This window comes from Gorilla gorilla, chromosome 8, assembly GCF_029281585.2.
Source record: "Gorilla gorilla gorilla isolate KB3781 chromosome 8, NHGRI_mGorGor1-v2.1_pri, whole genome shotgun sequence".
Taxonomy (NCBI): Eukaryota; Metazoa; Chordata; class Mammalia; order Primates; family Hominidae; genus Gorilla; species Gorilla gorilla.
Window position 1 is genome coordinate 33,634,145 of NC_073232.2, and position 26,880 is coordinate 33,661,024.

General features: G+C 37.9%; 1 protein-coding gene, 1 non-coding gene and 1 pseudogene across 5 annotated transcripts in view; all 3 read right to left on the reverse strand.

Annotated features, from left to right (window-relative positions):
• The window catches only part of ARHGAP21 (Rho GTPase activating protein 21), a 135,522-nt gene that overhangs the window by 51,207 nt on the left and 57,435 nt on the right, over window positions 1-26,880 (reverse strand). The window lies entirely within an intron of this gene.
• LOC109028437 (coenzyme Q-binding protein COQ10 homolog B, mitochondrial-like) lies at window positions 5-26,236 on the reverse strand (annotated as a pseudogene).
• Window positions 12,286-12,405, reverse strand: LOC115936173 (U5 spliceosomal RNA). Its single transcript, XR_004071735.2, has one exon. It is a non-coding gene; the product is annotated as a U5 spliceosomal RNA (small nuclear RNA).

Consider the following 26,880-nt stretch of genomic DNA (forward strand, 5'->3'; position numbering starts at 1 on the left):
TACAGAGAAGCCCAAAGCATGATTTTACTTCACAATACTTTACTAAAATACCTAAATATAAAATAGTATTTGAGAGAATTAAGCAAAGATTTTTAATGAAATATTAAATACATATCCTGAATTTGGATGCTAAAATTATAATGTAGGGGTTTTCATTTAATTCAAACATTTATTTTGCTTCTTCCATAACATAATGACAACCACAACACTGTAATGCTTTCCATTCACTGGCTACATTCCGTATGTCAGTTGCCACACTAAATACTGTATCTCAGAGCTAATTTCCACAGCAAGTAAGTACTACTACTACCATTCATAAAAGAGGAAACTGAAGCTTAGAGGGATTAAATAAAGTCTCCAAGGTCAAACAGCTAACAAGTGCCAAAGATGATTACACAGGCGGTACTCACTCCATGGCTTTTGTTTTTTGTTTTGTTTTGTTTTGTTTTTTTGAGATGGAGTCTCACTCTGTCACCCAGGCTGGAGTGCAGTGGTGCAATCTTGGCTCACTGCAACCTCCACATCCCGGGTTCGAGTGATTCTCCTGCCTCAGCCTCCTGAGTAGCTGGGACTACAGGTGTACACCACCCCGCCTGCTAATTTTTGTATGTTTTAGTAGAGACGGGGTTTCACCATATTGGCCAGGCTGGTCTCGAACTCCTGACCCCGTGATTCACCCGCCCTGGCCTCCCAAAGTGCTGGGATTACAGGCGTGAGCCACCGCGCCCGGCCTCTACTGCTTCTTAATATTGCATTGTGCTAAGCATTAAAATGTAACAATGAACAAGACATATTCCTTTCCCTTCAGGGAGTCTGGTAGGAGGAGAAAGACATACAAACAAATAACAGTATAGTATAAAAAACAATCAGAGACAAATACAAAATACAGTCATGGCAATGAGGAGAGCATGATCAACCCTGTAAGTCAGAATTTCACAAGCTGTTTTCCATGGATCATTGGCATTAACATCTAAGGTGTCTGCTAAAAATGGATGTTTTGGAGTCTGACCAGAAATCTGCTTTGTCAACAAGTTTCCCAGATGATCCTAATACACATTAAATTTTGAGAACAACTAGTTGTTTCAGTGAAATAGAAGTCAAGGAAAAATTCGCAGATGAGAGGCCATTTAAGCTAAGTGACAAATAGCATAAGTATTGTGGGGGAAGAAGGAGGTACGCGGTAGTTCTAAAGGTGTGGTCCCAGGACCAGCAGCATCAGTATCACCTGGGAATATGTTAGGAATGCAAATTTGTGGACCCTACCCTAGATCTCCTGAATCAGAAACTCTGAGGTGATTGTGATGCACACTTAAGTTTGAGAATCACTGAAGTAGAAGACACAGTCCTGACCCTTAAAGAAGAATGTAACTGAGAAAATAAGGCATATACATGTGTTGAGTAACATGATACTACTTGTTAAACAGCAATACTGGGCAAAAAATGATTGAGTGTCAAATACAAAGAGTTCATAATTATTGCCATATAAAACTGAATTGTTACCATAGTGTATGCACCAAGATGGCTTAAAGGAAGTTACTTAATAAAGGAATATCTATCACTAGCTCCCCTTAAATACTTAGCTATTTATTCTGAAAGACGCCCTCCAAAGCAATGAATGGCTAGATTTCAAAGGCAATGGGGCATAGTAGAAATTGCTTGTTTTAGAAGCGAGTAGACATCGGTCCAAACCCCTTCCTTTGCCACTTGAAATTTTCTGTGTGCTACACTTTATTTTTCTTCATTAAACTTACAACCCACTACCTAAAATTACATTTTTATTTGCTTACATGTTTGTTGTATATCTCTCTAACATAAAGATCAGGAATTTTTGCAATGCTCACTAATATCCATAGCATAGAGCAGGCATTCAATAAATATTCAATGAATTAATACATTTATTATTTAGTTTAAATTCACACAAGCCCTCAAGATGGGCATTATGATCCTAAAATTGCCATTTGAGTGAAGAGGAAAAAGAGACTCAGTAACTTGCTAAGAGGCAGCATAGGGATTTGAACCCTCAGGCCTGAATTCAAGTGTGGCAATTCCATGCTGCCTCAAAAGTAACTGAATGTGATTTATTTCTCAAGCTCTACTGTATTCAAGTAGACAGTCCATTTGCAATTAATTTAAAAGGAAAAATACTTTCCTATCAATTCAAGTTGCTTAAAATGCAAACGCTGAATTCCTATCAAGTTGGTGATCAGGTTAGGTCAGTCTGTGGTCAATCTAATATTTACAATAGTTGGCATTAAAGAAAAAACATCTATCTTCTTGGCTAGATATCTAAAGGCTTAGTAAGTCTTGTTGCATCAAGTCACTGCTTTCATGGAAAGATTTATATAATAAAAGAGAAGAGACATTTTTCCTATTAATGTCTTCTAGTCCACTGTGTCTCAAAGGTGATTATTTCATACTTAAAAATACAAAATGTAAATGACCATTAATGAATTCTACAAAATAATAAAACGTTGGTTGGGTAGCAATGCGGTGACTTCTGAAAATTCTGATAGAAAATTTCACTTACACAGAACAGAGGTGGTCCAAAATAATGTGGTGTTAATTCTATAAAAGAAATACTAATTTTGAAATGACTACCATTGTAAAGTCAGACATACTTTGCCACTGACAAATCTTTCAATACACTATGCCTGAAAACATACGAAGATGGAATAGATTAAAATAGAGTCCAATCCTATAGCAAGCACTGTTACATCTGCTGAGAGTTGCACTTTTAATTCTTGCTCACTTTTTTTTTTTTTTTTTTTGAGACAGAGTCTTGCACTGTTGCCTGGGCTGGAGTGCAGTGGTGTGATCTTGGCTCACTGTAACCCCCGCCTCCCAGGTTCAAGCAATTCTCCTGCCTCAGCCTCCCGAGTAGCTGGGATAACTGGTGCCCGCCACCATGCCTGGCTAATTTTTTTGTATTTTTAGTAGAGATGGGGTTTCACTATGTTGGCCAGGCCGGTCTCAAACTCCTGACCTTGTGATCCACCCTCCTCGGCTTCCCAAAGTGCTGGGATTACAGGTGTGAGCCACCGAGCCCGGCCTCTTGCTCACTTTCCTTTCTGAACTTTCTCCAAAAATCTGACTTGCTACCTAGATATCATCCAATTCCTCCTAGAGGGAGAAAAACATTTCCTGTAAATATCCCTTAAATATAAGCAGATTTCACTATGAAATATACTTTTCTTCAATTTCTATACACCTTGGCTCTATGTCTTGAGTTAAACACTTGACTCATGAATTTTAAGAGTGTCTTCTTTTTAAGATATGTGCTCCGCAATTTTGCCAGAACTGGAAATCAGAAATATCATATTTAACACGTGTGTCATTCACAAGCTCTCTCAGGTCTTTAGTTTTTGTAAGTACATTTCTAGATATGCAGAACTAAAAGCCTGATCCCGAATTGTGGTAATTCACCAGGAAAAATGACTCCTTACTTCCCTGTATGATTACTTAGCAGACCCAGATGGCTTCCCTGGCAATTCTTAGTAAAAGCCTCTTTCAATTCCACATCTGTATTTTATAACTTCTCAATTTTTTGAGAACACATGGGACATGTTTCAAAGAACTGTTAAATACCTTATTCAAATATCATTTCCTAACCTTACCAAAAGAGAGTGTGCCTTTTTGGCACATACATGCAGTTAAATCTTCCTATATTTGTAGAAAAGAAGGTAAAAAGACAATTATCTTACATGGATGAGAATGGCTAAAGTAACCAGGTTCAAAAAAAGTCCCATTTTATGCTATAAGATATAATTAGTACTGACTTAAAAAGACATAAAAAGCACATGTAAATTTACCTGAACTTGAATAGTACACTTGAAATCAGAAAGAATACACATACGTCTACAATGAAGTAAATATGGTCAGTTGGGGGAAAAATAACTTGAGTAAAAAAATTAATTATATATAGGTAGTAGCTGCCATCTAAATACTGAATGTTCAGGTGGATGTGATTCTTATTCTCTATATTCATTATAATGCAACAGTTAAGACCTTGGGCCCTATAACCATATTACATGGTTTAAAATCCCACCTCTGTCATTCATCTTCCAACTGGGGTCATCAGATTTTGCAATATTTGATACATATTTAAACTAAAAAATAGTAGTAGTCTATCTGAAATTCAAGTTTAATTGAGCATTCTGTATTTCATATGACAACCCTATATCCAAGTGATTTTAGATGAATGATTTGTATGTGCCCCCAGTTTACTGATCTGAAAAATGGGGATGATAATAATTATTCCTATCTCGCAAGGTCGTTGTGAGGATTTAAAAAAGATAATCCAGTAAAGCATTTATATAATATCTAGTACATGCAGGTATTTGTTAAATATTACTTATTATTATGATAGACCTGATTATAAACTTTTCAGGTTTACAAACAGATCAGAGATGATCCTGGGTACACAGAGCCTGTCACATCGCAAGTGAGCAATAAATACTGGTTGACAAGACACTCATCAAACTCAACTGTCATATTATAGGGAAGTCAAGGAATACTGCCGGGGGAGAGGATAGGATGAGAAACATGAAAGAAAAGAAAGTAAAAAGGTAAAAAGAGATTATACTAAAAAAATTTCCAATAACTCTGACACAAACTATACACCTGTCTTCAAAGAGATTGTGTCTAAAACCAAAGTGCTACATCTATAGGCCTGGGGGCTTTGTCAGTCAAAAAGGATGAGTTAAATCGCTAGTGACCTCCTTCTTTGGAGAAAGCCTAAGACAAAATCATTTGCAACATCTAAATTATTTGAAATTTTTAAATATTATTTGAAATTTTTAAATATTAAGTATACAAAAAAACAGACTAAAGCTAATAGATTACTTTTAAGAAGCAACAAAATTTGAACTATGACAGTTACAAAAAGGACTCTGTAATGAAGATCACAGAGAAACAGATCATGATAGTAAGAAAATCCTACAGTTCTGAGGACAAGAGAAACCTATTTCTTAACAGACTGGAAAAATATATAGTTTATACAAAGAAAAACTATCCCATATTTTAATCAAGAGCAAAGCAATAGAAAATAATGGCTCTTGTCTATGGCCATACCACCTTAAATGTGCCCAATCTTGTCTGATGTCAGAAGTTTAGCAGGACTGGGGCTGGTTAATACTTGGATGGGAGACTGCCTGGGAATATCAGGTGCTATAGGCTTAAAAATATATATATATATAAAAGAAAGAAAGAAAATAATGGTTATAACTGAGATTGAGCTTTTGTTTCTTCTCTCTCAGAGTTCCCAGACTTGCTATTGGAGAATTTTTTTAATTAAACCAAATCTCTGCTTTTATGAGACTTATTTCAAAAAATGGTATTTTTTCCATTGGTTTCTTTGTTGCCAAAGAAAAATCTCTATCTTTATACAACAAAAGGCTGTTGAAATGAGACTGTGCTCCAATCTGAAAGTCAGATAAGCCTCGCAAGAAGTATACCCTCCAGAAAGGTGGAAAGCTAAAGAGGTTTATCACATCATGGAATATGAAGGCACCAAGCATCAGTTATTTAAGGGAAATAAATAGCATATTGAAATTAATATCTATTTTTCAGATAAAAAATAACTGAAACCCCAACACAGACTGAAATACATAGCAAAGTTATGTCTGAGTGATGAAAAGGGATCTTTATTTCTCTTTGATGGAAAATAGACTGCCACAGAAAAAAAACAGCATGTAGAAGAATTTATTGAGCAATAGGAATGTGGATCTATTAAGGAAAAAAACAAAAATAAGGAGTAATATACACCAAATTCAGGCTAGTAATTACCTCTGGAGGAAGGGAATAGGAAAAGAGTGGCATAAAAGGGCCTTATTATATTTGCAGTCATTTATGTCTTCAGGAGAGAGAAAGAGAGAAGGAAAAAGAAAGGTTATGAGGGGGTGGAGGTGAAGCTGAAATGTTAAGATGACAAAGATGGGTGGCAAGCATTTAGAAGTAACATTTTTGTTTGCCTAAAATATTTCATAACTAGTATTTCTTATTGTTGACAACAGGCTTCTAACTTATTTTGGGGATATGGTTTACTGGTATCTTAAGAGTCTAACAGAGACACAATGTCCAACATTAAAAATCCATATGTATCATATGATAAATATATCCTATATAAGTCATTAAGCAGAATCCAATTTAAGAAGACTGCTATGGCAGATTATTAGTCCTTCCTTTGTTTGTTTGTTTTTTGGTAAGGAGAGAAGCACTAAGAAAGATGTGCCAACTTATTAAATTTAGGTGTTCCCCAAATTCTCACTCAAAATGCTCTCACTTGCAGGTGATAGCTAGCACTTTAAAATTATATCTCCAAGTCTCCAATCTGCAGATCCAGCAATTACCATGAGCTCCCAAACCCAAATTCCAATAATCTCTGGATACTGTCAGTAGAATGTCACCTGTCAGGTCTCAATCACATTATATCTATTATTAGTAAAAACATACTATCTTTCTACTCAACCTGATCTTCAAGTAGTAACAAATAGAACAAAATGAAATAAGAAAGTTTGTTTAATATAAAAAAGCAAACCATGTTCTAACTGAATCATGCTAACCTTTCTTTCAACCCACACCTCTCTAGTTTTTACAAGGTTTTACTGGCCGGGCACGGTGGCTCACGCCTGTAATCCCAACACTTTGGGAGGCAGAGGCCGGTGGATCACGAGGTCAGGAGTTCAAGACCAGCCTGGCTAAGATGGTGAAACCCTGTCTCTACTAAAAACACACAAAAAATTAGCCGGGCATTGTGGCACATGCTTGTAATCCCAGCTACTTGGGAGGCTGAGGCAGATAACTGCTTAAACACGGGAGGCGGAGGTTGCAGTGAGCCTAGACTGAGCCACTGCACTCCAGCCTGGGTGACAGAGCAAGACTCCATCTCGGAAAAAAAAAAAAAAAAAAAAGTTTTACCGTGGAAATGTCCAGCATACACAAAAGTAGAGAGGACAATAAAGCCCATGAATGCAGCTTAAATAATTATAAAAACATTTTCAATCTTGTCTTGCTTCATTGAAACCCACCCACTTTAAAACATTTTAATGCAAATCCCAGATATCATGTCATTCATAGGTACTTTAAATATATCCATACACAACACTAACAGATAAGAACTGTACATTTTCTTAAAAGCAAGAAACAAAATCCTTCAACAGTTCTTCACAGTATGTAGCATTCTGCACTATGTGATTGGTACTGCAAGCTGACAAACAAACCTACTCTATTTTCATCTTCCTAAATACCTACTTAACATTAATAAAAAGCAGTATATCATGATAGAAATGATAGCCCCAAAGGCTATGAAATAAATTTAGAAAGGTTTCACATGTAAAAATCATAAGAGAATCCTAAATTAAGTGCCTTAACAAGTAGCCCAGTGCAACTGCTCTACGTATGTATTCAAGTTCAGTGAGTTCATATATGCACGAGAATATATAGTACATGAAAATCTCCAGCACACAGAACAGTGCCTGGCACATAGTAGATGCTCAATAAATGTTTGCTAATTAAAACTAGAGCCCTGGAAAATGCCAATAGTAAAAATTCCCAAAACCAACTTGGAGAGTTGTTTCAGGGACAAAGCAATAGTGCTACGACTAATCTATACTATTTCCCTCAAATAGTATAAGGAAAATGCTGCCACTCAACAGCACTTTAAGTACAGTACCACTAGGTGTCAGACATGAATCAAAATTTTCTGGCATTATGAACTATCTAGGCAAGAAAGACTGTGGATGGGTGTTATTCATTCAACAAATATTTACCAAGCTCTTACAAATGTGCCAGGCATTGATTATCCTACAATGAACAAAGAATCCTGGCATCTGCCTTCTAAAGTATTTAAAGTTCATGTAGCATTGTACATTTCACATGTAACATTTCACACACAATATTATCATATCTAGATTCATAGCCCTATTATTTCTGTTACGCTAGAATTTAATTTCTCTGCAAACTCAGAAAAATTTGTTATGGTGCTCTAACCAACTATCTTTCTATCTGACTTTATCACCTCTCAATCCTTTAACCAATTAAACTTGCTTGACTTTATCAAGACCTTCCATTCCCTTTAGCCTTCTCCATTCTTCTAAACTATCAGTCTCCCTCCAGAAATTACTTTCATGCTCACTTCGGCAACACATATACTAAAACTGGAACAGAAGTTACTTTCTTTCTTACTAAGATTACCCGTGGATCAGTATTTCAACAAAATTGACCAGTACCCTCAACTTCCTTTCCCCTTAACCTTTCAAAGCATTCAATTTGCCAATCTCTAACTACGGAGAATTCCAAAATACACCTGCTCTGTTCTTGTTCTTGGCCTGCTACTACAGCTGAATAAAACTGCATAACAAGCATTGATTTACAATTTCCCAGTTCAGCTAAGTTCTTGACACTACTCAGAAAAGTCTCTTGCTTGCATTTTAATTCCTGTGCCCTCAAGGTTGCTGTTTCAAACTTCTAGTAACCTTCTTTTTCATTTATTTATTTTTATAGAGACAAGGTCTTGCTACATTGACCAGGTTGATCTCGAACTGACTTCAAGCGATCCTCCTGCCTCGGCCTCCCACCCAAAGTGCTGGGATTACAGGCATGAGTCACCACACCCGGCCGTCATAACCCTCTTTAACTTGCTGTTCCATGCTGATTTCCTCACACTAGTTCAATAACCTTGTCTCCCAGTTCACTCAATTGCTATATCCTCAACTTTTTTTTTCTTTGCCTGTCCGCATCTTCTTCGTCCTATTTCAGGTGGGGATTTAGTCATCAGTCCTCTTCAGGACCTTGCCACCATAATTATCTCTTCTCACATGTAAAACTTCATGTGAGAAAATCCCTAGTCTTCTCTCCAAATCTCATGGATATATAAACGCTTCCCAAACAACAAAAGTTCTCTCCACCTTTCCATATAGCTACCCTCTCCATCCCTTTGTTTTTCAAACTACTTACAAATGTAGTGTACGTATCACTTACCTTCGGTTACCTCTAATTCAGGGTTTCTCAGAAATTAACAAATACCTCCTGGGGGGCAAAACTGCCAACTACCCCACCCTGACCTTGTCACGGTTTGCTGCTCTAATTTTTATGTTCCAACCCACTTCTATCTGTCTTCCTCCTCCCTTCCGTCCACTGCACTGAAACTGTTCTCAGTAACTTTACCAAACTGCCATTTGTCAGGTCTAGTCCAACTGTATCTCTTTAGTCCAAATCCTAATGAATTCTCTATGACAAAGGACAAATTTTCACTCCCCTTGCCCCACTTAAAATTATCACCTCCTAATAAGCAAATTACCAACTCCTCCTGGTTGTCCTCAGACCTTTCCACTACTTACTCTCAAATTTCCTTTCTGATTCTTCTTTCTCTGACCATCTCTTAGAGTCCTGTCTTTATTCTACATGTCTTTATCCTCTCTGTGTATGGTTTCACTTACGCTTAAGACTTAATTATAACATATAAAATGACTGTCAAATCTATTTTCAACCCCTAACCTCTTTCTTGAGAACTCTAGAAACAAATTTTCAGCTAGATACTGAACTCTCTACAGGCATCAGAAATGCAACTTATCCCAAACTAAACTCATTTCTCCAGAGGAAGGAGAGATATATTTCACTTCAATATCCTTCAATCCTTCATTTAATGACACCTCCATCTATCCAGTCACTCAAGTCAGAAAAGCATAATACTCCAAAAGGCAACTTTAACTGGAAACACACACTCCATCCTAAAATCTTTCCACCAAATCTGGGCAAACGTAACTTCTAAATGTCTCTAAAATCTGTTCTGGAATGCCATTTTTCCTTCCTCCTGATAAACTCCTATTCATCTGTTAACAACCCAAGGGACACCCCATCTGAGATCCCCTCACCTGGTGGTTAAAACTGACTTCAAAAAGTTCCAGCCAGTTGTGGTGGCTCATATCTGTAATCCCAGCATTTTGGGAGGCGGAGATGGGTTGATCACCTGCAGTCAGGAGATCGAGACCAGCCTGGCCAACATGGTGAAACCCCATCTCTACTAAAAAAAATACAAAAATTAGCAGGGTGTGGTGATGAGTGCCTGTAGTCCCAGCTACTAGAGAGGCTAAGGCAGGATAATCGCTTGAACCCAGAAAGCATAGGATCCAGTGAGCCAAGATTGTGCTGCTATACTCCAGACTGAGCAATAGAGTGAGGCTCTGTCTCAGAAAAAAAAAAAAAAAAAAAGTAGTTTCTAGTTTGGTGGAGGATATAAGTATAAAATAATTACCTAAGTACAAAAATAAAGGTATATGAAGTTGTTGTAGGATCATGGTACAAGGAATCAGAGCCTGTATTCTACATATATTCATTAGATGTATACATGCCAGGAACTGTTCTGGGCTTTAAGAGATAAAGTAAGAAAATAAAGTTTCTGCTCTACATTCCAACTGAGAGAGAAAAATGCTCAGGAAGAAATAAGTAATATGAGAAATGGTGACAACTGCAATGGAGAACAATAAGCAGAGTGAGAAGGAAAGGAAGAGGGAAAGGCAGGGCTGTTTTTCTGAAGTGGTCAGGGAAGGCCTCTCTAACAGGTGACATGTGCACAGCTATCTGAAGGAAGTGAGGTTAGAGGCCACATCACTTCCTTCCCAGTAATTAGTTTAGTGAGTGGCTCACAGGACTGACTCAACAGATGTTTGCTAAAGGAACAAATAAACAAAAATTATATTTCTGATTTAATGTGTTTGGCATTTACATGTAAATATTTCTATTCTGTTTTTATAGCAAAGATGAAAAATTATCTGTTAAACATCAAAAACAGGGACTGTAACTATTATAATTAAATCGTTACTACATGGATTTATGAATCACGTACTTTCAACGTAGGCTAACTAGCTGGAGAGCAATCAGGAAGCAAAATGGGACTACTCAACTAGGGGGTGTCTATGATTAAGGTCTTAAGTTATGGAGCAGCTGAAAAAAAAACACAGCTCAACCTCTATGAAATCAACTCGGCCAGGTGTGGTGGCTCATACCTGTAATCCTAGCACTTTGGGAGGCAGAGCCAGGAGCCTAGTACGAGACCAGCCTAGGCAACATGGCAAAACCTTGTCGCTACAAAAAATACAAAAATCAGTCAAGCACGGTGGTGCAAGCCTGTGGTCCCAGCTATTCCAGAGGCTGAGGTGGAGGCTGCAGTGAGCTGAGATTGTGCCACTGCACTCCAGCCTGGGAGACAGAATGAGACCCTGTATTTAAGGGGGAAAAAATGGCTCAGCATGGTAGCTTGGTCTTGTAATCCTAGCACTTTGGGAGGCCAAGGTGGGAGGATCACTTGAGCTCAGGAGTTCAAGATCAGCCTGAGCAACATAGTGAGAACTTGTCTCTAAAAAAATTTTAATAATAAAAAGAAACCATTATACAATGATTTGATCATTATACAATGTATATATGCATTAAAATATCACACTGTATCTCATAAATATGTATAACTGTCAATTATAAATTTAAAAATTAATTTAGAAAAAAAAGCTCAAAATTACCTAATTACAGAGTTACCTCTAGAGTAACATTTCTATAAAGAAGTTCTTTCCAGAGGAGAAATTAATATTCTGCAGAACATTAATACTCCGCCATGCACTTTTCTTCTTTTTCACCTGTATCGTCCTATCTGTTCAGTGTCTCCAATTAGTTCTCTGCAATCCTAAATTTCATGTTAAGTGTTTTAGAACCCTTGAAGAGATTTTTTAAATTTCATTTATTTTCTTGGCTGCCAAATTAACTTCATGCACTGTTTTTCAAACTCTTAAAATCTACCCCTAGAAATGGAATTTCTGACAATGCTACTTGAATCCAGTTGAATTCCTTGCATTTTAGATCACTATAAACAAGGTTTCCTGGGACTTGAAGTAAAATATTTTTTTTTAACCTTTCATCTAACTTGACCACCTTACTTTACCAGTTTATTTTACAAAGAGGAAGTTCAAGTTGTTATGTAAATCCAGGATTACCATGTTTTTGTTATTACTGTTCTAGCTTATACACATAGCAGCTATGGGAAACTGATTTCTAAATCAAAAGAGTGTCACTGGCACTTTGTGTTAGAGAGGTTGATGGGAAAAGACAAAAGAAAAGTAGGAGGGCAGTCAGAAATCTGCTTTTCTTCTTCAACAGCAGAGGTTAGATACTAACATAGTAAATTTTGCAGCTTTGAGAGCAGTCATTTTAGAAGCTTGTGCCAATTCAAGATGGTGGTCATCATTAGAAATACCCCAGTGCACCTCCCTTTATTCAACACATTTACTCAGCAAACATCTGAGCTCCTACTATATGTACCAGGTACTGACTAGGCACTGAAAACTCAGCAATAAAAGACAATTTCCATGGAAATCTTTAGTAAAAGGCGAAAGATTTATTCGTTATGAAGAGAAACCAGAGACTAATAAAAGACAATTTCTATCCTTAATGATCTTTGCTCTGAAAGTAATACATAAAAAAAAATTATTTTCCATAAAAATACTGAAAAGTCAAAGTATGTAAGAAAAGTTTATTTTGTATATTCTTTTTTCTTTTTTCCCCAGTCTCACTCTGTTCCCCAGGCTGGAGTGCAGTGACATGATCTTGGCTCACTGCAACCTCTGCCTCTTGGGTTCAAGTGATTCTCCTGCCTCAGCCTCCCAAGTAGATGGGATTTACAGGCATGTGCCACCACACCAGGCTAATTTTTCTATTTTTAGTAGAGACGAGGATTTCACTGTGTTGGCCAGACTGGTCTCAACTCCTGACCTCAGGTGATCCACCCACCCCGGTCTCCCATAGTGCTGGGATTACAGGTGTGAGCCACCGTGCCTAGCCTGCATATTCTAATGCTCAGTCTTTGCCTCTCATTTCTCTATTTGCCTTCATTAGGTTCGTGCTGCTGCCACCACCTCCCTCGAACAGGTACGTCAGGAGGAAGAAATTCCCTACTTGTTTACCACATAGCATGAACAATCACTCAGATTGTCTCCAAAATATGAGCAGAATTTTCCAGTAGAGAATTAGGGAAAAGGTCTATAGCAGCTTTCAAAAATTGTGAAACACCAATCTACTTCATCTTATACAAAATATCCCTTCAAACATCTGAAAGCAGCTATCACTTTTTCCCTAAGCAATTCTCTTTCAAGCAAAGTTCCAAGTTTTCTCCATCTTCTTTTTAAAAATACGTATCATAGGTCAGCCGGGTGCAGTGGCTCACGCCTGTAATCCCAGCACTTTGGGAGGCCGAGGTGGGTGGATCACCTTGAGGTCAGGAGTTCAAGACAGCGTGGCCAACACGGTGAAACCCTGTCTCCACTAAAAATACAAAAATTAGCCAGGCGTGGTGGTAGGTGCCTGTAATCCCAGCTACTCGGGAGGCTGAGGCAGGAGAATTGCTTGAACCCAGAGGCGGAGGCTGCAGTGAGCCGAGATGGCGCCATCGCACTCCAGCCTGAGCAATAAGAGCAAAACTCTGTCTCAAAAAAAAAAAAAAAAAAAATCATAGGTCAAAATGTATATACATTCTTACCATCACAGCCCCTTTATATCTGAGGCTCCCAAGTGTTTTAATCATGTCCTAGTTAGTCAGAAGACAACCCTGGAGACCTCCTTTCCCATATTTTCCCACCTGTCCACTAGAGAAAAACAAAATAAATATTTTGAAATTAACTTGTTACTAGCAACATATAGAATCACTTTTATTACCTTTGTGTGTTTATGTATGCATATCTGTACGTGTGTATATGTGTATATAAGTGAGTTTATACAGTTTACATGAGGATATATTACCCATAATAGCAAACTACAGATAACTTGGTAATTTTATTATAACTACATCTTAATAGGACAAATACATGGGTAGCAAATTATCTAATGACTTATCCATGTACTAGCTAATTGGGCTAATATAGAGAGATGGGTAATTTATATCTGAACCATGGTGTATATACATGTAAAACCTAGCTGCTAGAAAATTACATCCCAAAATACTATTGATACCAGTGAAACAATATATGCCCAGGCCACTGAACATGAGCATCCATTTTAAGGACTTTTCTACCCAGCAAATAGAAGAAAAAGCCCAAGTCCAGTTAGGAATCTATCAGGAGACTCTCCCACACTTAAGAGGAAGGGTAACTACAAATAATGCCCCCACCAACCCAGAGGCTACTTTGGAGCTAAACAAAGTAGGAAAAAGAAAAAAAGGAAGGGGAAAGATAACTCTAAGAAGTGGCCATGGGCTAAACTGCACATGGACATGGATTTTTAGGCTAACTCAGGTAACAGCCTGTCCCTGGACAAAAGCAAACACCAATCAACTTGGAGAAGAGATTTTTCATCTTAGATTTCAAAGAATCCCCAAGTAATAATTTTTGAAGGTCAAAAAACACAAAGCAGTTAAAAAAAAAAAAAAACCATGGAAAACAACAATATTCTAAGCTAAAGCTATCAGAGAAAACAAACAAGAGAAACAGATTCAAAGACTTCTGATAAAGGAATCACCAGGCACAGATTATAAAAAAATTCTGCTTACCATGTCTGAAGAAATAAAAAGATAAAACTAAAAGTAGTCCAGGTGAAGAAACTATAAGAAGTGATCAAGCATATTTGCTGCAGAACCCTAAAAAACTTCTCATAATCAAACTTTAAAACTTAACTAAAAAGAAATTTACTGAACATATATTGGAAGAAATTAACTAGAATGCAGACCAGAAAGACAAAAAAGAAGAAGAAAAAGAAAAACTAGAGAATTTAGTAGCCATGGGAGATGGAGTAAGAATGAAATAATATCTTCAATATTACTGAATAATTGTGTACCCAGCAAAAATACCTTCCAAAAATAAGGGCAGAACACAAAAGATATTTCACGGAAAAAAGGAGAGAGAATTACATCACATATAAGTAACATGTTGGAGCCAGGCGCAGTGGCTCATGCCTATAATCCCAACTACTCAGGAGGCTGAGGCTCTGAGTAGTGCCTGAGGGGGACTGCCTGAGGCCAGGAGTTCAAGATCAGCATGGGTAACACAGTGAGACCCCATCTCTTTAAAAAAAAAAAAAAAAAAAAAAGCAACATGTAGATAGGAAGGAGATAATGGAGTTAAAATGTTCTAAGGTCCTTATATTTTGTAAGAGTAGAAGAGAATTTTAAGTAGCATCAGACTTTGATGTGCTTGCATATTGTTTCTAGGATAACCACTGAAAGAAGGGTAATAATGTTCTTTAACCTTTCAAGTAGAAAGTATAAAAGAGAAATTATTTTTTAATCTCAGAAAAGAGAAAAATATAAGAATGAACCAAGACAAAGTTCAAAATAAAAGATTAAACAATAAATACATAATTAATTACGTTAAATACATATGTGAAAATTTCTAAATCTACCTACAGTGAACTAGCTGGTTACAGAATCAACTCTTCCACCCATGAATAACAGCCAGAAAAGCTAGACGATGTATAACCACATTTGTGTGAAGGCACCAGAAAGCTACCAAGGCAGAGATGGCTTAATGGGACAAGCTTCCAAATAGATGGAAATCCAGAGAGGTGAGTCCAGTGCTTTGCACAACTGTTCACCTTGAGGCGTTTCCTGTTTGCAAAGTAATGGCTGAGAGACTGACCAGCTGCACAGAGCTTCCATCAATCTCAAAAGGCTGAGGAGACAAAAAAAAAAAAAAAAAAAAAAGGAACTTCAAGGCCAGCCAAGGAAAAGAGCTCTAGAAAACACCATGTTTTCACTTGGGGTCCCCAAAAGAATACAACCTGTGAGCAGGGATGAAAAGAAAAAGGCCAACCATGTCAAGCATGGACGTGGGCTGTTCCTCTGCACACCTCCTTCTGAAGAACTTGCCGCAGGGAAGACTGTGACTGACAGCCCCAGCTGCCGCCCTTTGGATCCATCACCATGTTCACACAGAGGCCACATTTCCCCATTCCTGCCCAAAGCAGGATTCTTCTAAAAGACAAGTGTTTGCCTGGGGACTCTTCACTGGCCTAGCAGAGGCGTTCTCAGATCTGTGCTGCAGGCTGGGGCCCTTCCTACCAATTCTTTCCTTTCCTCTCTTCTTTCACAGGGGTCAGGCCTGTCTCATGGTCTCAGGTTTTCCCCTGTCCTCTCTTGCTTTCTTCTTTATCCTTTACAAGCATTGCCCCCAATAAGCCTTCTGCATATCTCATCCTGGTTTAGTTTCTGCTTCCATCTTGATGTCTGCTACTCAACACCAATTATCAGATCAAGGCCTGACTTTAGGTGAAGGCAATCCTTGAGCAGAGATGCAAAAATTCTAAATAAAACAGAAAACGAAATCTGGTGATATATAAAAAGCATCACACATTGTGAACAAGTTTGGTTTAGTCCAGTAATGCAGGGCTGGCTTCATATTTGAAAACTTTATCAACATGATCTACTACATTAAGTGATTAAGGAAGAAAAATCCAAGGATTATCCCAAAAGATGCAGACCATTTTAACACTCATTCATGAGAGAGATACACCAGATTCATAGATCAAAAGATTCCATATTTCGAATATTCCAGTATTATAAACAATATAAAACCAATCAAAATTCCAACAGAATTTTTTCATGTGGGTATAGAAACTGAAAATTTGATTCTAAGAAGACTTATTCTACCCAAAAGCAGCATTTATTATAAAGCCACATTAATTAAAATAGTGTTGTTTTGGTGCAAAGAAAGTGATCAATGGAATAGAACAAAGGTTGGCAAACTTTTTCTGTAAAGAGCCAGACAGTAAATATTTTAGGTTTTCTGGGACACATGCAATCTCCGTCGCATATTCTTCTTTTTTTAACAACCCTATAAAAATACAGATCTATTCTTAGCTTGGAGGCTGTACAAAAATGAGCCATGGGTCAATCCCTGGAACAGAAGCAAGTCTAGAAACAGATCTACACACATACAATTTATGATCAAGGTGGTATTACAGAGCTCTAGAGAAAGTATGGACTTTCCACAAAATAGTGTGGGGCCAAATAAATATCTACATGGGAAAAAAATTCATCTTGACCTCACATCATATGCAAAAATAATCAATTTCAGGTGGACTTTAGGCTTAATTGTGAATAACGCATCTTGAAGATGACACAGGAGGATATCTGCATGACCATGGAGTAGAAAAAAATTCTTACCTAGAACTCATGAACTATTAACCACAAAAGGAAAGACTGATCATTCAGAGGACATTAAAATTAGAAACTTCCCTTTATAGAAATTACTAATAAGAAACTGAAAGGCAAGTCACAGGTTGAATTACCTGCTAATCATATATCACTAACAAAGTTCTCATCCACAATATTTAAAGAATGCCTACAAGTTAATAATAAAAAAAGAACTGACAGGTAAAATCCAAATAAAAGGTAATCAACCTCATTAGTCTTCAGGAAATCCAAATTAAAGCCATAGTCCACACCACTGTACATCCACTAGAATGATTAAAATTACAAAGACTGACAACAGCAAGTGTCAGTGAGGATACAGAGCAAGAGGAACGCTCATACACTGTTGCTGAGTGTGTAAATGGGTACGGTCCCCTCAGAAAACTGTTTAGCAGCATCTACTAAATGTAATCATATGCATACCCATGACCCAGCAATGCCTAGATATACATACCCTCTAGAAATGAGTACAAACGTGTACAAAAGTACACATACGAGAATACTCATAGCTGCACTGTTTGAAGTAGCTAAACGCTGAAAAAAATTCAATGTCAATTAACAGTAGATTGGATAAGTTGTACATATTCTTTTTAAAAACATCAGCTTTATTGAGGTATAACATACATAAGATAAAAAATACCCATTTTAAGTGCAGGGTTCAATAAGTTTAGACAACTGCATACACCCATGTAACCACTACCATAACCATGATATGGAACATTTCTATTATGCTAACAAGTTCCCTGGTACCCTTTCTCAGTCAATTCAGGCAACCACAGACCTGTTTAGAAGAGGATTTTGTTTTGTTTTGTTTAAGAGACAAGGTCTTGGCCGGGCGCAGTGACTCACGCCTGTAATCCCAGCACTTTGGGAGGCCAAGGCGGGCGGATCATGAGGTCAGGAAATCGAGACCATCCTGGCTAACACGGTGAAACCCCGTCTCTACTGAAAATACAAAAAAATTAGCCAGGCGTGGTGGCGGGCGCCTATAGTCCCAGCTACTTGGGAGGCTGAGGCAGGAGAATGGTGTGAACCCGGGAAGCGAAGCTTGCAGTGAGCTGAGATCGCGCCACTGCACTCCAGCCTGGGCGACAGAGAGAGACTCCATCTCAAAAAAAAATAAAAAATAAAAAAAAAAAGAGACAAGGTCTCACTATTTGCTATGCTGCCCAAGATGGCCTTGAATTCCTGGGTTCAAGCAATCTTTCTGTCCTCAGCCTTCCCAGTAACCAGGTCTACAGGTGCAAAACCACCATGCCAACTCACAGACCTGTTTAGATTAGTCTTTCCTAGGATTTCATATAAATGGAATCAGAAAATACTCTTTTGTGCTTGGTTTCTTCCACTCATCAAAATGTTTTTAACAACAAGAGCATGAGCTAAATAATAAAAAGTAGATAAATTATATTTTATCAAAATTAAAAACTTTTGTGCAGCAAAGGACATTACTAAGAAAGTGAAAAAAAAGGTGAAAAGACGACCTACATAATGGAGGAAAATATATGCAAATCATATATCTGATAAGGACTTGGTAACCAGAATATATAAATACAACCAAAGACAAAAACCACATGATTATCTCAATAGATGCAGAAAAGGCCTTCGACAAGATTCAACAGCACTTCATGCTAAAAACTCTCAATAAATTAGGTACTGATGGAACATATCTCAAAATAATAAGAGCTATTTATGACAAACCCACAGCCAATATCATACTGAATGGGCAAAAACTGAAAGCATTCCCTTTGAAAACTGGCACACAACAGGGATGCCCTCTCTCACCACTCCTATTCAACATAGTGTTGGACGTTCTGGCCAGGGCAATCAGGCAAGAGAGAGAAATAAAGCATATTCAATTAGGAAAAGAGGAAGTCAAATTGTCCCTGTTTGCAGATGACAAGATTGTATATTTAGAAAACCCTATCGTCTCAGCCCAAAATATCCTTAGGCTGATAAGCAACTTCAGCAAAGTCTTAGGATACAAAATCAATGTGCAAAAATCACAAGCATTCCTATACACCAATAACAGACAGCCAAATCATGAGTGAACTCCCATTCACAATTGCTTCAAAGAGAGTAAAATACCTGGGAATCCAACTTACAAGGGATGTGAAGGACCTCTTCAAGGAGAACTACAAACCACTGCTCAACGAAATAAAAGAGGACACAAACAAATGGAAGAACATTCCATGCTCTTGGATAGGAAGAATCAATATTGTGAAAATGGCCATACTGCCCAAGGTAATTTATAGATTCAATGCCATCCCCATCAAACTAACAATGACTTTCTTCACAGAACTGGAAAAAACTACTTTAAAATCCATATGGAACCAAAAAAGAGCCTGCATTGCCAAGACAATCCTAAGCCAAAAGAACAAGGCTGGAGGCATCACACTACCTGACTTCAAACTATACTACAAGGATACAGTAAACAAAACAGCATGGTACTGGTACCAAAACAGAGATATAGACCAGTGGAACAGAATAGAGCCCTCAGAAATAATATCATACATCTACTAGCATCTGATCTTTGACAAACCTGACAAAAACAAGAAATGGGGAAAGGATTCCCTACTTAATAAATGGTGCTAGGAAAACTGGCTAGCCATATGTAGAAAGCTGAAAATGGATCCCTTCCTTACACCTTATACAAAAATTAATTCAAGATGGATTAAAGACTTAAGTGTTAGACCTAAAACCATAAAAACCCTAGAAGAAAACCTAGGCAATACCATTCAGGACATAGGCATGGGCAAGGACTTCATGTCTAAAACACCAAAAGCAATGGCAACAAAAGGCAAAATTGACAAATGGGATCTAATTAAACTAAAGAGCTTCTGTACATCGAAACAAACTACCATCAGAGTGAACAGACAACCTACAGAATGGGAGGAAATTTTTACAATCTACCCATCTGACAAAGGGCTAACATCCAGAATCTACAAAGAACTTAAACAAATTTACAAGAAAAAAACAAACAATCCCATCAAAAAGTGGGCAAAAGATATGAACAGACACTTCTCAAAAGAAGACATTTATGCAGCCAACAGACACATGAAAAAATGCTCATCATCACTGACCATCAAGAGAAATGCAAATCAAAACCACAATGAGATACCATCTCACACCAGTTAGAATGGCGATCTTTAAAAAGTCAGGAAACAACAGGTACTGGAGAGGATGTAGAGAAATAGGAAAGCTTTTATACTGTTGGTGGGATTGTAAACTAGTTCCACCATTGTGGAAGACAGTGTGGCGATTCCTTAAGGATCTAGAACTAGAAATACCATTTGATCCAGCCATCCCGTTACTGGGCATATACTCAAAGGATTATAAATCATGCTGCTATAAAGACACATGCACACACACATATGTTTACTGCGGCACTATTCACAATAGCAAAGACTTGGAACCAACCCAACTGTCCATCAATGATAGACTGGATTAAGAAAATGTGGCACATATACACCATGGAATACTATGCAGCCATAAAAAAGGATGAGTTCATGTCCTTTGTAGGGACGTCGATGAAGCTAGAAACCATCATCTGAGCAAACTAACACAAGGACAGAAAACCAAACACTGCATGTTCTCACTCATAGGTGGGAATTGAACAATGAGAACACCTGTACACAGGGTGGGAAACTTCACACACTGGGGCCTGTCGTGGGGTGGGGGGAGAGAGGAGGCATAGCATTAGGAGATATACCTAATGTAAATGACGAGTTAACGGGTGCAGCACACCAACATGGCACATGTATACATATGTAAAAAACCTGCACGTTGTGCACATGTACCCTAGAACTTAAAGTATTAAAAAAAAATACTTATAGCTCAACAACAAAAAACAACCCAATTTAAAAACAGGCAATGGATTTGAACAGACATTTCTCCACACAACATACACAAATGGCGACAAGCACACAAAAAGATGCCCAAAGTCATTAGGCATTAAGGAAATACAAGTGAAAACCACAGTGAGATACCACTTCACACCCACTGGGTTGGCTATAATACAAAAATGGAAAACAACACATGTTGGAGAGGATGTACAGAAATTAGAACCCTCATTCATTGCTGGTGGAGACATAGAAATGGTGTAGCCACTGTGGAAAACGGTTTGGCAGTTCCTCAAAATATGAAACATAGGATTACCATATGACCCAGCAACTCTACTCCTAGGTATAACCTCGAAAAATTGAAAACAAGAATTCAAACACTTGTGCCTGCATGTTCACAGCAGCACTATTGTCCAAAGAAGATATACAAATGGATCTTTTATTGTTATCTACCTTTCAAGGGAACAGAATCCTCTTTCTATTTTTTGAGATGGAATTTCACTCTTGTTACCCAAGATGGAGTGTGATGGCGGATCTCGGCTCACTGCAATCTCCGCCTCCTGGGTTCAAGCGATTCTCCTGCCTCAGCCTTGCGAGTAGCTGGGATTACAGGCATGTGCCACCACACCCGGCTAATTTTGGATTTTTAGTAGAGATGGGGTTTCTCCATGTTGGTCAGGCTGGTCTCGAACTCCCAACCTCAGGTGATCTGCCCACCTCAGCCTCCCAAAGTGCTGGAATTACAGGCGTAAGCCACTGCACCCGGCCCAGAATCCTCTTTCTTACGTATTTTCAAGAATGAATTATGTGAGAGTAAAGAACTTTCTTTTTTTGTTTTGTAGATAGAGATGTTGCTATGTTACCCAGGCTGTTGTCAACCTCCTGGCCTCAAGCTGTTCTCCTGCCTTGGCCTCCCAAAGTGCTGGGATTACAGGCATGGGCCACTATACCCATCCAAGAGTAAAGAACTTTATTGAGAGGCTGTGGTAGAAACTTAGAGACTTCCTGAGTTGTAGTCCAGTTCTGCCACCTGCTAGTAACTTAAACACTCTGCACCTTAGTTTCATCATCTGAAATATGGCGGTGACAATAATACCCACCTTAGAAAGCTGTTGAGAGGGTTAAATGAGTTAATCCATGCAAAGTCTTAGAATGCAGCCAGTACACTGTTAAATTAGCTGCCACCACCACCACTACCATCATCATTATCATCTTCATCATCATAATCATTATTCTTCCTACTTCCTAAAATATCCTCAAGAATATTTAAGACACCTATGATTGTACTAATAACCAGCATTAAAAGTTCATAAAAAACATACCTAATTAGTATGTTTCCCTAACTATCAGAGAAACTCAAATAGTTTAAATGGTCAGTATAGTTAAAAATGACTCTGGGAGGCAGTGGGGCACAACTGTAGTCCCAGCTACTTAGGAAGCTGAGGCAGGAGGATCACTTGAGCTCATGAATTTGAGGCTGCAGTGAGCTATCATCATGCCACTACACTCCAGCCTGGGCACAGAGCAACACCCTCTCTCTCTTAAAAAAAAAAAAAAAAAAAAAAAAAAAAAAAAAAAAAAGATGCTGAAGGGTTCAGTGAATGTTCCCTCCCAAAGACTTCAGAAAAGAGATCCATGTAACACTGCTACATTTTGAAAGCAATTTTAAACATGCTTCTGATACCCCACCCAAAGCCTTCGATCATGGACCATGCTTGAAAAGTCTCCCATCAGTACAGGATACCTTTACCAAATGAGGTTTCACCAAGGTTACTGCTGAATATCACTCCAACACTGGTGGAAACTCAATTTCTAATTATGTTTTGTAATACCCAGATCTCTCTGATATTATATCTGATTTTTTGCACCAAAGAATGAAATGCTTATAATCCTCCATTCCCAATACAACATCATACATTTCCTGCATTAAATAGCCTAAAATCCTCCTCTCTGAATATTTCTTTATTAATGGTGCAGCGATTGTGAAGAAAGTTATTGCACATATCTCCTTAATCAAAATTGACATATGTAGCGGAAGAGCTCCACTCATCAGTATACCACAGGAAGCTAAATATCGGATGTTCTGCTCAGGCCCCTATGCTGAGCCAGGGCTCCAACCACTGTCATCAACTTTGGATGGCATCCCGAGACCACCCTTCTCTCAAGGCCATCTGACCAGTCCGAGCTGCCGAAAGACTCACTGAAGCTGGCTGCCACCATCCCACTATTCTTATTTTGATTATTTATATTCATAAATTCTTTAAAATATTATTTATATAATTATATTACATTAGAACATGTTATACTATATTGTTATATATTTATATTATAAATTATTATTTATATTCTCCAGAGATTTAAGGGAATACAGGATGTCAGCAAGGTATTAATTATCCACAAGCAACTATTACCACCAAAAATATTATTTTACTTAACCTTTTTCTTACAAAAAATCTGCATCATAGTACAGAAAACTAACCAACAAGAAGAAAAAATACTTTTAAAATATAAAAGAGTGCATACATAAAGGATATGAGAAACAAAGCAAAATGCAAACACTGGGTAAGTAAAATAATCAGAAAATTAAATGGCTTGGTATTTCTTGGTTGATAAGAAAGAAAAAAGAAAATTAAGTGGCAAAAGAGATTTCACTAAACTGCCAAAAGGAAAGAAGACCAAAACAAAATCGTTCAACTGTTTAACAGAATTTTGGCATTTTAACAGCATCTCTTAGGAGTTTGAATAAAATCCTGGCAATTATTTTCTCTCCAGTGATTCTAGGCTTTGACTCTGATCATTACACTGGAGGCTCCGATTCCATTAAACTAACACAAAATTCTACATAAAAAGGATTTCATGATCTCAATATGCTTGAAAATAAGTTTTCAAAGGAAATGAGACAGTAAGATAAAAATCATAACATTCTGTTGAATTAAAATACTAAATTATACATAGTTTGTTTCTGAATAGGTTGCATTCTAAAAACTGACTTGTAAATAATTGTCTAGAAGTTAGAAGAAATTTTTTTCACATACAATATGGTGTAATTGTTGATCAGGCTATTTGCAATGGTATCATGACTATTATACTTAGGGCTAAACAGGCCTTTGTGAAATAGCCTGTGACCCCAGCTATCAATTGGGATGCCAACAGCAAACTCACACTTGGAAAGCAAAGGTGCGATCAAGGTAGGTGGAGCACTAGGACTCCATAACCTCATTAAGCTTTGCAGGTCCACTGCTAGCCAAGTACTGAAACCGAGTAACAAGTGATGGTTGCTCCTGCAGTGTTCACAGCCTCTAAACCTGGGATCTCCTTGACCTTTCTCCATGCAGGATTCACAGAATTAATTTCATAACACACTAAACATACCCTATATTTATCTTCTAATTCTTAACACTACATAAGTCATACCCTTTTTTAAGACATTATTTTTAAAATAAAATTAAAGAAATGAGGAAGGGACTTAAAAAGATGTTAACAGAAGTAAGAGGGCAGAATTATAAGATGGACCTAAGAGTTAGACACAACTGATTTGGAAATCCAGTTACTACCACTTACTAGCAGTGTGACTGTGGGCAAGCTATTTCTCAGCCTCAGTTCCCTCATCTACAAAATAGGAATATTATCTCATACCTTACAGGGTTAGAGTGAGGATTAAAGACGATAAAAATATGTATTATGATGCCTGAAATAGATTAAGTTCTCAGTCATGTGCTAATTTCCACCACTCTCCCAACCCACTCCCCAAAATCAAGCAGTTCTTCCAAATATATTACAATTATATTATAAATCACTTTCTCCAAATACTCTCATACCTTTCCATATTCTTCTTTGCTTAGGAAGAAAACTACAGATCTTCTGGACTTAATAAATATCCAACCTTGTTGAACTTTGATTCAGAAGAGGTAAGGTACTTGAATTTCTATTTCTCTCATTTTAAAGCCTTAGTTTTCTGATTTTCAAAATTATCTTATTAGTCTTTTAACTAACTTATTGATTTACCTTTTTGTTAACCTCACTTACAATTATTTTCTCCCTCAATCTGTTAGACCCCTGATGGTAAACTTTTACTACATTTCAATTACAGTTGTCCCTTGAACAGTGGGTTTGAACTCTGCAGATCTGCGGATTTTTTTTTTTTTTTCAGTAAAAATATGGTATTCATAGTAACACAAGGATGCAAAAGCTGTGTTTCCAATACATGGGTTCCACAGGGTCTATTACAGGACATGAGTGTGTGCAGATTAGCATATATGTGGGCGGTCCTGGAAGCAATCCCCTGGGTATATCAAGGGATGACTGTATTTACATTCTTTATGGACTTTTTCTTTTAGCCATCTTATCTTCTAGTTATTATATTGACTCTATATTTTCTTACAATGTAACTTTTCTTACTTAGGATTATCCCTTAATCAACATCGCACAATGCCAGTAAAGCAACCAGATAATTGAACCTCAAACTATAGCAGTAACTCGATTCAGATCTCAAGTTCAGTTGTAAGGGATAATAATCATAAAAGATCACCAGATATGCAGCCTTGAATATCCATTCTTCTAAACGGTTTGAATGTTTTCACTGGATCAAGCCAGACTCATGGCCTATACACTTGGACCACAATGCTTTGGTGCCCATCACTTTAAACCAGGGTTTCTTGTCCTTGCACTATTAATATTCGGGACCAGGTAATGGTAATAACTATTATTATTATTTTGAGACAGAGTCTTGCTCTGTCATCCACGTTGGAGTGCAGTGGTGCGATCTTGGCTCACTGCAACCTACACCTTCCAGGTTCAAGCGATTCTCCTGCTTCAGCCTCCTGAGTAGCTGGGATTAGAAGCGTGCACCCCCACCCCTGGCTAATTTTTTTATTTTTAGTAGAGAAGAGGTTTCACCATGTTGGCCAGGCTGGTCTCAAACTCCTGACCTCAAGTGATCTGCCCGCCTCAGCCTTCCAAAGTGCTGGGTTACAGGCGTGAGCCACTGTGCCCAACCCAGATAATTCTTTGTTGTGGGGGAGCTGCCCTGTGCACTGTTTCAACAGCACCTCTGGCCTCTATCCACCAGATGCCAATATATACTCCCCCTCTCCCAATTGTGATAAAGATGTGTATAAAGAGGGTACATTACCATATACCTCCAGGGAGCAATATCATCCCCAGCTGAGAAGCGCTTTAAGCTGAATGAGACCTTGGGGTTTGCAGTCAGCTTACATTGAGGAACCACTTTAAAAACAGCCATAGGAAGAAGCAGTGTTGAAAATATCATCTACTATATCACTCTTTGTTTTCCAAGGGAGAAACCCGTCTCAGACCTCAGTGCAAAATGTTGTTTTCTTAGAATAATGTGTATCCTTAACTGATCAGATTCTCATCTTTTCGACGGCCACTGGCAAGCTCAAAAGCAAAGTTACAGCCCACCATCAATAACAGTATAGGACCGGCCAGGTGCAGTGGTTCATGCCTGTAATCCCAGCATTTTGGGAGGCCGAGGCGGGCGGATCATGAGGTCAAGAGACAGAGACCATCCTGGCCAACATGGTGAAACCCCATTTCTACTAAAAATACAAAAATTAGCTGGGCGTGGTGGTGTGTGCTTTTAGTCCCAGCTACTCAGGGTGGGTGAGGCAGGAGAATCGCTTGAACCCAGGAGGAGGAGGTGGCATTGAGCCGAGATCATGCCACTGCACTCCAGCCTGTCAACAGAGTGAGATTCCGTCTCAAAAAAATAATAATAATAATAACAGTATAGATCCTAAACCATGAATTTATGTGTACTAAATCTTCTGAATGTCAATTTAATTTTTTACCATAATTGACCTTATATTTTATCTTGCTATAAATAAGGTGTTTCTTCATGTGGCCATAAACCCTTTTTTGAGTGAA